The 15,337-nt window shown below is 47.3% G+C and overlaps 1 pseudogene; it reads right to left on the bottom strand.

Annotated features, from left to right (window-relative positions):
* Nucleotides 1-11,018: 11,018 nt before the first annotated feature.
* On the bottom strand, nucleotides 11,019-13,360 carry LOC120707126 (annotated as a pseudogene).
* Between the last annotated feature and the right edge of the window lie 1,977 nt (nucleotides 13,361-15,337).

The raw sequence follows: 15,337 nt of genomic DNA, 5'->3' as shown, positions 1-15,337 counted from the left end.
AAAACATTAATGCGGTGACTACGCGTGGTGGTAAGTCCACACGGGAGCCACCTTTCCCACAGGATGCAGGAACCCGGCGGAAAGCCATACCCGGCAGCCATGCCGATGCTAAAGAAGAAGAGCAGGAGGAGGCTATCGACTCCAACACAATTGCAGCCCAGGAAGACCCCGCAGAACCCCTAGAACTTCACGGGATTACCACGACACAACAGCTTTACCGTTTTCAGAACGGATAAGGAAGCCGGTGGCCGATGAACAATTCGGCAAGTTTGTCGAGGTAATAAAGAAGCTCTACATCAATATACCGCTTCTTGATGCTATGCAGGTGCCTACGTATGCCAAGTATATCAAGGATATTCTTGGAAACAAGAGAGCGCTACCCACCACCGTAGTCGTGCAGTTAACAGAAGAGTGTAGCGCTGCTATACTCAATCCTCTCCTGGTGAAAAAGAAGGACCCAGGCTACCCAACCATCACATGCTCCATCGGGACTCAACACTTCTCAAACGTTCTATGCGACTTGGGAGCAAGCGTCAGCGTCATGCCCAAGGTAGTCTATGACCGCCTTAATCATCATGCGCTTGCCCCTACTGCCATGTGTTTTCAGCTAGCGGACCAATCGGTTCGCTACTGTTGGTATTTTGCAACGTCACGAATAAAATCCGCAAGTGCACGGATACTGCTGTAGCTTTCACCCAAGAGTATTCCAGGGTATCGTATCCACTGAGGAACGTGAGTACGTATCTACAGGTTTAGGCTCATCCAAGGACACACACGCCGGTGTGGAGAAGACAGAAGAGAGGACTTTCTATATCTAGAATCTATGCTTAGAAGAAGAGATCACGTCGCCGTTATACTTCGAGCTAAAGGTATCGACCGGCTTATACAAGCCGGTAGCTCCAATATAATGCTCTATCCAATATCCGAACGTGGAGGATTACTAAAAGGCTCGAACAGGGCTGTCACCACCTGTCGGCTACCTCTACAAACCGTGGAACTATCAGACAACTGAGTGGTATAGTCCGGCCTAGACACCACGTCTACGCCTTTCCCTACTAACCTTAGCCTTGGCCAAGACTACCCTTTTCTATCCGGGGTCTTAAGCTAAGATCAAATGCTACTCGCTAACATACACATCAACTAATATAAGGCTGAGATGATAACTTACGATCTAAACTCTAATTCTAAATAAACAAACTAAGAAAGTATCGAACACTTACAACCGAATAAGCATCCGTCGAGGTACAAGCGGAGAAGAGTGCCGACAAACACGGCACTTCCCCCGACTCCTCCTCACTCTCGTCCTCTTCTTCTACACCTCCTAGTCTACCTAAGCATCTAGGATGAAGGCCTCAAGCTCCAAGGGAGGAAGGGTGAGTTGAGAGGGTGAGATGTGTGTTGTGTGTATCCTCTACCCCCCCCTTTGTATTTATAGGAGGGAGCCACGGGGTGAGCTGCAGCCGAGCCTCATCAAACCGCCATCAGCAGCCAATAAGAAACCTCCACGTGGAACCTGAAGATGGTGGGGCCCACGGCTAGGTCGGCCGGCCTGCTTGGTCGGCCGGCCTCCTAGTGGGCCCACCGACCTTACATTTTGTCCTGTGGGTCGCTTTTTGGGCCCACTTGTCAATGGCATGGGGTTTATCTTTTATCATGTCGGTTTCTTGCTCTGGTGGGCCCTATACTCCATATTCTGACATGTGTCGCGTCCTGATTTGCCGGAACATCGTGTCTTGGATTGAACCACACGATTATGCTTCAAAAATAGCTCAAAATCACCTGCACACATTCTGGAACATCTTCTGTGGAATCTGTCAATAAATAAATCTATCCTAGCATTTATTCCACATTTTGGTTCCTTTTTGTGCAGGAGTTGACGGTCAAAATTAGTCGTTAATGACCGTCAACAGCTACCCCGCAGGAGTGGCGGAAAACATTCCGGTGAAAATCCGAAATTTCCTCATTCTCGTAGACTTCGTCGTCCTCGACATGGAAGTTGACACCAAGACACCTCTCATCCTTGGGAGGCCATTCTTGAGTACCGCGAACGCAAGTATTGATGTAGGAGCCGGAGAAATTCAGCTCAACATTAATGGTCAGAAGGAGACGTTCGCCTTCAAACCGAAGGTCGGACAATGTTCCCAAGTCAAGGCAATCAACCGGAAAAAGAAGTCCGAGAAAGAGCCAGAGAAGCCATCCATCCCACCTATTGAAGCCCTCATTGAGTACGTAGAAAGTCTACGGATTCAAAAGGAGGTGAAGCAAATCAAGCTTCACAACTACAGAAATGCGAGACGAAGAATCCAGTGTAAGAAATTTCTAGAATCGGAAAAGAAAGAGGTCGAATCAAAACCCACACCCAAGAAGGTGTGGTGGAAGAAAGGGTCGTCGTCGTGAACTCCATCCATCGGCGACAACCGAACCGAAGGTAAGGAGAGACGCGCTTAGGACTAAAAACCCGAGCCCGCGCCATGAAGTTCATGGTGCGCATCCATCATTGCATTGCATATAGGATAGTTTATTTTCTTGCATACACTTTATTTCATCTCTGCATAAGCATATTTATTTTCAACCAAAGCATGTTTTATTTCCAGAAATTTGCATTCAAAAAAGCATCACAAAAATTTTCAAAAAATTTCGTCCAAATTCAAGACCGGCCGGCCGGCCCTACACTATCTTCTGTCAGCCAGGAGCTGCAGGAAATGGGAGCATTGCTTGCACATGGAGCAAGGGACAAAGCGCGGCGTACAGAACATGCAGGTGCAGGCCGGCTGGCCCCATTTAGGCCGCCCGGCTCTCCTCCTCCGTTCATGTCCCGTCACCACCGAAAGGGAGCACCACCACCTGCAGCGCTACGTCGTAGACCTTCACCGTGGCACATTCGCCACAGTGGGAGGCCGGCCGGCCTCACCTAGGCCGGTCGGCCTGGCCTCTGCGCGATGCTATAAAATCCGACGATGGCGACGCTCCTCGGTGCACCAGAAGCTTACGTTTGCGTGTTCTAGCCCGAGCTCGTCCATCTCCTCTCCCTTCCTGAGTTCCTTTGCTTAATTGAGCTCTTTTGAGTTAATTAAGTAGAAAACTCAAGTGCTAGCTCACCCAAAAACAAATAAAATTCAGTAGTGTTTAGTGAAGTTCATATACCAGAAAACACCAAAAATATTTCCATTGAATAAAGTCATGGAATGCTGAACGACGAACGTTTGTGGTGGTTTAACACCCCGCAAGAACGACTAGCCTTCCTCTCAATTGTCATATTCTTCGAGTATTGTGTGCTAACATTTTGCAGGAACCATGATCGGAAAGGCCAAAGAGAGGATCAAGAGGGCTCTCTCAAAAAGCTCGAGGAGTTCACGGAGCTCGTCTTCCTCACGAGATACTATGTCGATCGACTCCGGTCACCATACAAATGTATCCCGGGATGAAGAGGAAACCTCATCAGTCCCGAGGCCCCTTCTCCGCATCAGGATTCTGACGATGGTCGAGCAGATCGCCATCAAGAATGACTACGAACGGGAGGCCCTGGAGCTACTGAAGAGGCAGAACTTCGGCCATGATAAGAGGTTCGAATCACGCTTCATCATGAAGATAGGACTCAAGCAGGACATGAACAACGTCCTCACCGCGGTCGGATGTGTCAGGAACCACGATTAGGGACACCCTAATTGGGGTAGTAAAATCCCCCTAAAAAACACAAACACATATTACGCAACTGAGCCCACGAAGTCCCACGGCCTCCTTCCAATCTGGAAGAAAGGAAAGGACTCAAAGGAGCCCAGCACGCGGCCCATCCGCACCCCCCTCGGACCCGCGGGGTGATCTCCATCTCGCTCGAGGGCTCCCATCGAGACCCTCGACCGCGCCCCGCGTCTCCGCCTCGCTCGAGGGTAGCGAGCCTACCCTTGGGGAGGCGAATCGTCTCCGCCTCGCTCGAGGGTAGCGAACCTACCCTCGAGCAGGGTGAATCATCTCCATCTCGCTCGAGGCCACCCCTCGACGAAAAGGACAAACGGCCCTTCCGCTCACCCGCCCGTCGTACGGAGGCATTAAATGCCAACCACTCCTCCACAGCGCCCAGGACAAACGGCGTCAGACCGCCATTCCCCACAGTGATTGTGACCGGAGTCCCATCCGCCAACTCCGGTCACTGCTCCTCCATCCCGAACGCTATGGCAACACTGTGGGAATCTGCGACACGGGACGAGATGTGCTCGGCACAGCTCCCATCACTATTCTGCCAACTCCTGCTGTCCGGACTCCACCTCACCGCACCAACGGCGCTGGACCCGTCCCCTGCTCGGGAAGGGATCCGGCGTCGCCACGTGTCCCCCAAGGAGGGATGTTCAGCACTAGCAGCCGGAGGCCCTGACCTCCCCCTCGAGGGGTCCGGGACCTCCACGTGACTCCCGGACCCCCTTAGCGCACGCACTAGCACTCCACCCAGAGGGGGCCCGGGACAGCCACGTGCCCCACTACCGCCGGCGCACATATATATGCAAGACCCTGGCCTGCAGGGACCACGGAACACCGCCATGCCACATCTGGAAGACGGTAGACCCTACAGCGATGACCACGCCGCCTGCTGGGGCTGTCAAGATGCCGGCACGATCTCCGCAAGACCGAGGACGATGCCCAGGACAACTGCCACGCCCGACGCCATGCCCCACAGTGTACTTCCCACAGTGCTCGACCACTGCACCCCCGCGATTTGGGGGAAAGATGATGACTTCCACGATCCCCTGCGCATGTACCCCGTCCCTCCTTGTGTCTATAAAAGGAGGAGGCGGGCTTCCTTTGAGGGGGTCGCGCGATCGGACCATTTCGATAGTACGCAACACTCAGCACCGCTGAGCCTCCGATATTGGCACTCGCCTCAATCAACTCTTTCTCTAGCAGAGACTTGGGAGCCTCCCTCCCTCTCTCGCCTCGCCTATACCCCCTACTACAGGCACCTCCGGTGCAAAATAATACAGTGCCCTCGTACACCCCCTTGCTGGACGTACGGCCCCGCGGCCGAAACTAGGATAAACCCGTGTGTTACTGTGTTGCCTCTTGCATCAACATCTGGGACGAGGAAACACGCAGCAGTATTACTAGTTGGGTCCGGACCGCTGGGTCAGGACACCGACAGGATGGGAAAACTTCGCCGACATCGTTGAGCCAGGTTCGCAACTCTTAACCATGGAATTTCTGATTTCTCTTGCCGTTGAGGAAACCGATGCTGAAACTAAAGTTCATTTCCGTCTCTTCAATGAACAATTTGAAATGAAATTAAAAGACCTTAGCATCTTGGGTTTTCATAAAAGATGCATCCTTGACCCCAATGAGCTTGCTAAGAAACATCGTTATGATCGAAATTCATGGTGGAGTGCAATATCAAATGAACCTGTGAGTAGCAAAAATAGCATATTCTCCATCTATAATCCTACCCTGAGGGTCCTAGCCAAGTGGCTCGCCATGGTCGTGCAGACCTTCGCCTCTGCAGCTTGCCCGAGCTGCAGTACATGTACGCCATGGCGAAGCAAATTCGCTGCTCTCCAGTCAAAACCATGCTCGTTCATTGGCAGAAGATGACCTCCGGCAAAAGCCCCATCGATATGACCTCTCTGGTCACTCGCATTGCGAGGTACGTTGGTGTGATGGACAATGCCGAGGTCGTGTTCATGCCAGAGACCGAGGCATCCAGGTATGAGGTTGGCCTCGAGCACTTCGTGTAGGGACACATGATGCGCGAAGGGCTCGGAAATTCTATCTTTATGTGTTACCCCGGGTACGACAGAGAGATCGAGCTCCCATGCCCGAGACTCTCTCTCTCTCTCTATGCGGTGAAGAGCCTAACCTTGCAGATGGAGAAGAAGGAGCCCGTGCGACGGAGTGTTGCAGGTCCACGGACGAGAAGCAGAACCCGGCTGAACCAAGAAGCCGGAGCAGGACCATCGCATCAGGTACCCCCGGTTTCCACTGCTGCGCAGCCCGGACCATCTACTCAGAACATGAGCTTCGACGAAGCCTATGGGTACTATGCCCATGGTGACCCGAACATGTTCCAGGCTGGCAGTAGTGGGTACGCCGGTGATCAGGGACCTTACTACCCCGCAGGTATGCATCCGTCTTATGGTCCACATGTGGGTCCTTCAGCATCAGCACGCTTTAACTATGAGGACCCGATCATGCGGAGCATCACCAACCTCTCGAACCAGAACACCACACTTGGCACACAGCAGCAGCAGATGCAGGACACTATAGCACACAACACTGACCTGACTCAGCAGAGTTAGGGACTGACTTCAGCCATGCATTACGACGTCTCCAACATGTTCATCCACATGGGGCTGGACCATCAACCATCCTAGCCGTACTATCAGCACCCACAGTACCAGCAACCCGAACAAGAGGACAATGACGATGAGGACGAGGAAGAGGAAGAGGAGGATCATGACTCCGATGAGGAGGACTGAGCTTCTTCGAAGCTTGGGGGGTCACACCGCCAGGTAAGTCACCACATCCCGACCGTCTTTCAGCAGCCGTGCCGTAATAGTTACGCATATAAATAATAATAATAATAATAATAATAATAATAATAATAATAATAATAATAATAATAGTAGTAGTAGTAGTAGTAGTCTCATATGAGTAGAAATCCGTGTAAGCTCTTGCCTTGGAAATGATGAATAGTTGCTCTGTTCATGCCTTGTATGTGTCTCGTTTACAGCTTTTTACTCTCCTAGTACATGAGTTAGTTGGCACATTTTAGTTCCACTAAAATATGGTTGAGTGGAGGCATGAGTTTAATTTCCGAAGTCTAAGTTGCTGCGGGACTCGAGATAGCCCAAACCGGTTTTAAAACTGCTTGCTCTAGTAGGGAACCTCTCGGAATCTTTTGAAAATTAAAAAAAATTTGGTGAAGGTTTCCCACATGATTATAATGACCCATCCAGAGCCTTTCATGTTTATATAAACCGAAAAGAGCTATCTTGTGTTATCATGAGCTTTACCGAACGGTGTGTCCGTCAAGGAAATGGAACCTACCAATTGCTGATCAAATTCCTGCATATACCCATCGTTTGCGTGCCTCAAATGTCTGGTTTGTCAACCACCCATTCCGGGATTGACATCCACTACCAGACACCTCTTCCCCCGCAATCATACACCTAAAGTCTTCATCATATACCCAATCATCCCATACAAGGTCTTCTCATCATGAAACTCCAAAGTTATTAGAATTATTCCAGCAAAAGAGAGAGGGGATTATTCTCTAAAAAAAAGAGAGTTGTAAAATGAGAGAAGAAAATCCCACTCTCCCAATGAGTTACAAATAAGGAGTCCAAATAAAAGACCAAATTTTCTTCCCAAATGTGAGTCCATCTCCATCCATCTATTCACATTCCACAAGATCGGAATTTGGTTAAGTTCCAATCCTTCATGGATCACCATTCGGCTCGGCAATATAGGTAACCAAGGTATGCAGCACTCTCCCTACCTATAAACTCCACATATCAGATTTAGAAGTAGGGAAAAGAGAGTCAAAACTCCGACCCCATGTGAGGATCATACACCTTGAGTGACTTGAGAGTACCATTGGGAAACCTGAACTTCTTTGGAAAAAGTCTTGCAAAAATCCGAGCTAGAAACCTGAACGAGTAGCAGAAAATATTCCGGTGAAGGTTGTTCAGTCCTTCAACCGCTCAAGACCAAGGGATGAAAACGAATACACCCCATCCTCTAGAATCTTAGGTATGAGCCAACTTACTCTTAGTACATACGGGATGAGTAATATGCTGCGCACAAGGTACCTGTAGGGTGTGAACATTGACGCAACTCCTGATCCACCGAGCCTCAGTTGAGCTTTGCTCGAGGACGAGCAAAAGTTTAAGCTTGGGGGGTGTTGACGGCCATAATTTCACGTCTTACCGCCAACTTCTCGGAAATAAATCGAGCTTTACACTATGTTCCATTTATATTTTATTTAATTCTAATAAGTTCCATAAGTTTTGGATGAGTTTTGATTTCAGGGGAACACATGACAAAAGAGGACGAATTTGGGCTAAAACCCAGGCCGACCGGCCTGGCACCCCCGCACACACTGCCACGTCTTCCATCCAGGGGCGGTGTCATGTACTCAAGTGTCTCTGAGCCGAGGATTGGATGTCGGTTCGATCGAATGGACCGAAAGGCTTGCACAAGGATCAAAGGACCCACCACTCAGTGCAAAGGCATGCCCATGTCATCAATCCAACTCCCTGGGAGATCACAAGTGTCCACTCGCAATGACGGTGCAACAGAGGGCCGAAGTGAGGTAGAGGGAGGCCGGCCGGCCTCACCTAGGCCGGCCGGCCTAGCACGTGCAGCCGTTGAAGCTACGCAACTTCCACCGAGTCCAGGAAGTAATCAGGGACGTCCACGCAAAGGCGGTGGCCAGATGGCCACACTCCTAGGCCGGCCGGCCTAGGAGAGGCCGGCCGGCCCCACCTTGCAGCCACTCAGGCTCCGGCTTCGCGTGGAAGCTAAGCACAACGGCCACAACTGCCTCCAACCGACGCCACGTGCTTCACCTGCTCAGAACCGACCTTGGAAGGGCTATAAATAAGAGCACTCATCCCTCACTTGTAACACACACCTTGGAGCTCATTTTTCTCTTCACTTTCTAGAGTAGGATTAGTAGTTTGCGAGTTAGAGTCGAGTCGAGCTTTGCTCGGGATTCCGGAGTCCTCGGAAGTCTGGTAAAGCTCTTGTATCTTTCTTTCGAAGTTATCAATATAAGTTCTCTTCTTTACTTTTCTGAGTTAGCTTTACTTTCCGCTTTCCTTAACTTCTCGAGTCAGAGTGTTCAGCTCGAGTGCGGAAGTTGTGTCCTTTAGCTTAGGCTAAGTTATCTCTCTGATAGTCGGGAATTTATCTTACGGGTTTTCTCGCCCGGCCTAGAGTATCTCAAGTTAGTGCTCTAGGTTGAGGGGGATTTCTCTCGAAGGTCTCGAGAGAAATCCTAACACCAAGTGCAGATGTGGTGTCTGAGCTTAGTGTTAGCTAGAAAGTGTGTTCCACCCTACGGCACCGTTGTGGTAGGTGGCAGGTGGTGACAGCCCTGTCCGTCCTTCGTAGTCCACCACGTTCGGGTGTTTTCATAGCAGTAGTGCCGACTGCCGTTGGACTCCCTTCTCATCCCATTCTGTGTCCTTCCCTGAGGCCACCGAAGTAAGCTCTACTTTCTCGAAGATTAGTTAGATAGTTAGTCTGATCTAGAGAGGCTAGCTCGATAGTTCAGAAGTGTATCAAGTATCTTATCTCGCTCGTTGTCCTCCCAGCTGCTACCTCTCTAAGGAATTGAGTCTCCGTGTGTCACTCGGTCATAGACTGGCCATTTATCTTTGTATCTGGCTTACCCCCATTTAAATTAGCCGGTCAATTAACTAGTACGGTTATCATTCGATTTACGATACTCTTTACTATAGTGCTTTCCTGAGGAAAAATACGATACTCTGGAATACTCCATGGTGAAGTGCTATAACGGTGATTCTGTGCGCTTGCGGAATTAACATTCTATTGGGGCATAAGAAACGCCAACAAAGATCAATGGTCATGAATATACGATGGGTTATTATCTAGCAGATGGGATATATCCGTCGTGGGCAACTTTTGTGAAGACCATTCCAGAGCCACGAGGTAATAAGAAAAAATACTTTGCAAAGGCACAAGAAGCTTGTCGAAAGGATGTTGAGAGGGCATTTAGGGTTCTCCAATCTCGCTTTGCTATTGTTCATGGTCCAGCTCGTTTGTGGGATGAAGAGACACTCCATAATATTATGATGGCTTGCATCATAATGCATAACATGATTGTTGAAGACGAGCGCGATAACTATGATTACAACTTCGACGACAAGGGCCAATATGTATGCAACTACGAAGATATGGGAGAAAGGGTGACAGTTTCCCATGATGCTGCACCTGAACTTGATGCTTTCATTCGAAATTACAAAAATATCAAGAGCAAGGAAACCCACACTCAGCTTCAAGCGGACTTGATCGAGCACTTGTGGCAAAACCATGAAAATTTGTACTCCATTGAATAAATATTGGAGACCATGATACATATGTTTAAGCATTCAGAGTTTATTTTGCATCTAGCAACATAAATATATCTGTAGATTTAGGTAATGTGTTCTGATGGTGCTTCGATGTATTACTGCTCATGCATTTTGTGTGCTAGATATTGCAAACAAATACTCGAGGCACGCGTGTAAGTTACCATTACATATGTATGCTATTACCTAAGTTGCAGAATGTATGATGTTTGAAATTCAAGTTCCTAAGCTCTGCTTTTCCTGTTCCCAGAATCATAATGGCTGTAGCACTTTCTTCAGTTATGTTTTTCATACAACTGAGCTGCCCTAGCTGATGTTTATTACAATTTATATTTAGCTTCCAGACTATTTTGGACTGAGCAAGTTATGCCTGCAGATACTGTTCACTTGTGTCTAATAACAGCGCTTTGATGCTGAATAATAGTGCTGATGCTTGCTATGATGCTGAATAATCTTTCTCATGGAGCCTGAGCCATTTGGACTGAATCGTCATAGTATCAGAGATACCAGCTAGAAAACTAACATAGGCCCTACTATTCCAGAGTCTCCAACACAGGGGAAACAGACTGAGTAGTCCTGACTCACAACAATCGTGTGGGGGATTAGGAATTTTCCATTGAAAAGACACAACCAAGTCGTAATGTAGCAAGCACCATTCCTTAAATCTGGTTGGCCTGAAGTGATGCGCACAGCTGCATATCTTTGGGTGTACTGCATATAGTCTAGAACGGTGCCATCAAGGTCAGACCTCGAGCAGCAACACCAGGACAAAACGCATGCTGATTAATTACCAGGTTCAGAATCCACGGGAGGCTCAAAGTACAAACTAAAGTAATTAACATATTGAGTAGCTACCAATTACCAGTTAACAAATATTAGAAGTTGAACATATCAGACAAGAACTTTCATAAATAGAGAAACAAATCTGGAGAGGATACATTCATTTCAAAAGCATAACAGATCTGGATGATATACATTCATTTCAAAGCATGACCATTCATTTCAGTAGCAACACAGTTTCATGACCGAATAATAATAATACTGGTTCATGACGCTGATAATTAAGATAACAATGCAGTGCACAGCAGTGGCACTTCCAAAAAAAGATAACAGTTTAAGGATCTTTCAAAGATCACTGAACCAGAGCTGAAAGTAGTCTAATCTAGTTATTGAAACGCCTTTCCCGAATCTCTCTCTTACGATCTTCAAAATACTGCTGGTCATCGAAGGTCATTGTGCTCAAATCCATATAAATAATTTTGTCCTCTTCCAGCTTTCTATAGAACTCAAACTTTTCCCTCTCCAATTTGAGCCTTTCTTCCTGCAGAGCAAAGGCTTTGTTGCACCTCTCATCTTTCTTCAACTCTCTCTCAAGGTCAGCTTCTTTCTTCTTTTCCATTAGAAACTCAACTGCTTCAATGGTTCTACCCTGCCTTAGCTTCTTTTTCTCTTTCTTCTTTCCATCCGGTCTTCCTGATGGTTGAGCATCCGAACCACCGGCATCCGGGGCAGCAGGTTCTCCTGATGCAGGACTTGAAATGGCCGTTGCCTTCTGTTTCTTGTTGCTTGTTTTTTTTGGCACAAGTAATTTCCTTCCGCCTCTCCATCCACTTGGGCATGTCCTTCAGGATATTCCAGCAATGCATCAAGGTAAACTTCCTATTCTTCCTGTCTTCTGACTTGAATAGTGCACAAGCTTCTGCGATCTGCAAGTTTGAAAACAAAATAAACATCAAATATATAAACTAAGACAAATGATCATACAACTGAAATAATGTGTATACTTTGTCATCAACTCTAGAACCACTCCGGTTCCGATCCTGAATCCAGGTCACACAGCCACAAAACAAATTCACATCATGTTGTATACCGGACCAACGATTCATTAAAGATATCGTGGTACGAGTTGACTCGAATGTCTTGTTTGCATGGAAATAATCATATATTCTTCCCCAATATGTGCCCTGGGATTGATCAACTCCTTGAATAGGATCCATGCCCACATTTAACCATGCTGAAACAAGAAGACAGTCCTCCTCAGTACTGAAATTTTTTGATCTACCCTGAGAACACTTGGCTGCGGCAGGGCCGTCATCGATGGTTGGATCACTAGTAGGTTGGGCAACTTGAGTTTCTTCAAGGTCATTAACTAGGAGGTCAGTGAAATACCCTGCTTGTGTACCATCTGTCACAGAAAAAATAATATCATGTGTTCATACAAAAACATAAGGAAAATTTGATGAGGATGACTAAGTGTTAAATGGAACATAAGGAACACCTGCAGACAGTTGCATAATTTACACCAAGAATAAAATCATCCCAACTGGAAACTGAGAGGAATAGCATACTGTGTAATCAAAAGAGCAATAGGAATGCACTGTAAAAAATAGCACAAGACACATACTGATGAGCAACTAAAAATGGTCAGTTTGTTCTTATGAGAATAGAGAACCATCATTGTTCTTGTTGAGCAGTTCATCGTACGCTCAATCCACTAGAACTAGCACAAGACAATGGAACCATCATTGCTCTTGTTATTGTTTTGTCCCTAGTTCAGAAATTCCCAGCAAAAGATGGTTCAGGAGCATGGTAACCTAATACTAGTGGGAGCAAAAGAGCAACAAGGCCAGACACTCAACAATCCAAGGGTGCAGGCAGTCAACTCTTAATCAATAAAATTACTAGTGTAATCAGACTACAATAGTCCTAGCAATCAACAATCCAAGAGTGCAGGAATCTCACCATTGCAGCCATCATTCACATCGATGTGCTCAGTATTGACCAGATCTTCAGGCATCTGGCGATGAGCCTCCAGATCCTCTAGCGATGAGCCTCCAAATCCTCCTGGCGTGAGTTGAGACAGGGACGGAGGGAAGAAAGCGAAGGCGACATCCTCAGCCGTCGCGGCCGGCGGTGGCGCAACGACACCAGCGGGCCTCCCCTATGCCGTCCCGAGGGGGGCGGGAGCGGCGCGCCGGTGCAACTGCGCCAGGGCGTGGCGGCACAACTCCACCAGGGCGCGGCGGCACAACTCCACCAGGGCGCGGCGGCCAGAACATGGCGGCGGCAGGGGACTGCGCCGGCGCGAGGGGGCGATGGCAGCCCCAAGGGGCAGCGACGATGGCGCGAGCAAGCTCGACTGGGGCCAAAAAATAGATTTGGGGGGGGGGGGGGTGATTTGGTGCGGGAGCAGCGGAGGATTTTGCCGCGCGCGAGGAGGATTTCGCGCTAGAAGTTGGGGAGAGCGCACGCGAGCAGGAGATGGCGGGACAGCGCCGCTCGGGAAAAAGAGCGAGGCGGGGGAAGAGATGGCGAGGCCGATCGCGAGTGGGGAGGGATGAAGAGTGTGTTGGAAGACGTTTTTTCTCTTCTTTCTCCAATTTTACCTACCCAAATAAATATACACGAGCTGTTGGATTTGCTCTTACAACATGCTTAGAAATAGAATCAGCATCGGCACATTAGTCAAATATCAACTATTTTAGCGGTCAATAATGATTGCAAACATACGTAAAATCCATTCGCAAAATATTTACAGACCTTACATTTTGTATCACATCCGTCGATGTTCTGTGACTATTGTGAGGTATAGGTATGCTTATTCGCAAGCTTTTACTGCAGTTGTACTTTTCTGAATCCATATAATGCTTTAAAATATTATTAACCGAACGTGTATCAGTAAAATTAAATGATCTGGAAGTAATGTGAAGCGGACTTAATGCCATCGCATCATCGCTCTTCCGAGTTGCCACCATGAAAGGGCAGATTTCCAACACATCAAGATATAGCACGTAGAGAATAGCGGATTGCAAGACTTGGAACAAGAAAATATAAACGGGGCCGAGCGCCCGGACGTTTGATGGGAGTTTTCCCAGTGGTCCATCGCAACATTAAAAAATAACATTTGCAACATAGAAAAATAGACATTTGTAACATGAATAATCACCGTTTGCAACATCTGTGGCAAAACCAGTTTGAATTACACTAGTTCGAGTGCATTAAACATCTAAACGCACCTCAACTGGTATAATCATTGGTCTGTCGGGTAACATCCCGATGGAATCATTGGATATCCGATCGTAACACAAGTATACATCCCGCACGAAGGCGAGTCAGAAATACAATATTCCACAAGATTTCACATCACATAGATAAGGAGTGTAATTTACAGTTTAAAGCTAGTAAACCAAATTTCTAGCTTTTACACACTTTATTTCCAAAGGAACTTAAAGAAATTTAAAAAAAAACTAGGTGTAAGAGAGAAGTTCTGCAGCGGAAAGAAAACACAACTATATATAACCGTCATAGGGTAGATGTCATAGTAAGTCCGAACATGACATCATTCAGCCGAGTCATTGCTGGCCGGGGATGGTTCCCACTCCATAGACCAGCCAGTAGATAAAACACTAGGCCAAGTCAAACTAGTGTTTTGGTCCTCACAAGTTATTTCTGAAAATAAAGTCACAAGCAAGACTGAGTATACTAATACTCAGCAAGACTGACCCGATTAAGTGTATATAACAGTCCTTTAACTAGACATGTAAGGTTTGTGAAGGCTCTGGGTTTTTTTTTTTGAAAAGCAACAAAGAGTAGATCCTTACTTTCAAATTTTAGCTTTCAGATTCTAGTTGGATTAACCAGTCTAGATAAGCAACCTGTCTACACAAACATGGTAGAGGATATATCTGCATCCAATAAGATTAAGTATCATAAATGTTTCACTTCTTACTCTATGTGGCAAAGGGATCAAGCAGTCTCAATATTCGCGAGAAACGGACGATTCTGAATCGAATTTCCATCCTTGCAAGGGTAAACCTAATACACACGCTTGGAGTACCATCGAGTCACTCCCAAGCAACCGTTTGCTTCTCATTCCGGTTCGTAGATCAGTGCCACTCTCCCCGACTACAGAGAACCACCACATCTCTGTACTCGTGGTGTTGCAACATAAAATTTCTATCTCTAAAAGAGAGTAGGGAGTATGTCCACTTGCCGGGCCGATCAGTTACTAGGCTTGCCGCGTACCATATTTACGGTATGTGGCTAGTACTTTCAAACGCTTAACCACCACTACCACACACTGCGGCCTTATCAATTTCATCAACAAAGACGGATTTCAACTATGAAGCTTGTAACCAAATCCGTCCACGGTCTACATAGTGATTGCAAGAAAGTAAACAATCAACTCCTATAAAGCTCGGGAGTGACAGGCAATCACTCGACTTTTATCGGTCCTATTTAGCATAGCATCTATTCAA

The sequence above is a fragment of the Panicum virgatum genome, chromosome 5K (genome assembly GCF_016808335.1).
Source record: "Panicum virgatum strain AP13 chromosome 5K, P.virgatum_v5, whole genome shotgun sequence".
In the NCBI taxonomy this organism is placed as follows: domain Eukaryota; kingdom Viridiplantae; phylum Streptophyta; class Magnoliopsida; order Poales; family Poaceae; genus Panicum; species Panicum virgatum.
The sequence above is the reverse complement of the archived record's forward strand: the minus strand, read 5'-3'. Positions and strand labels throughout refer to the sequence as shown.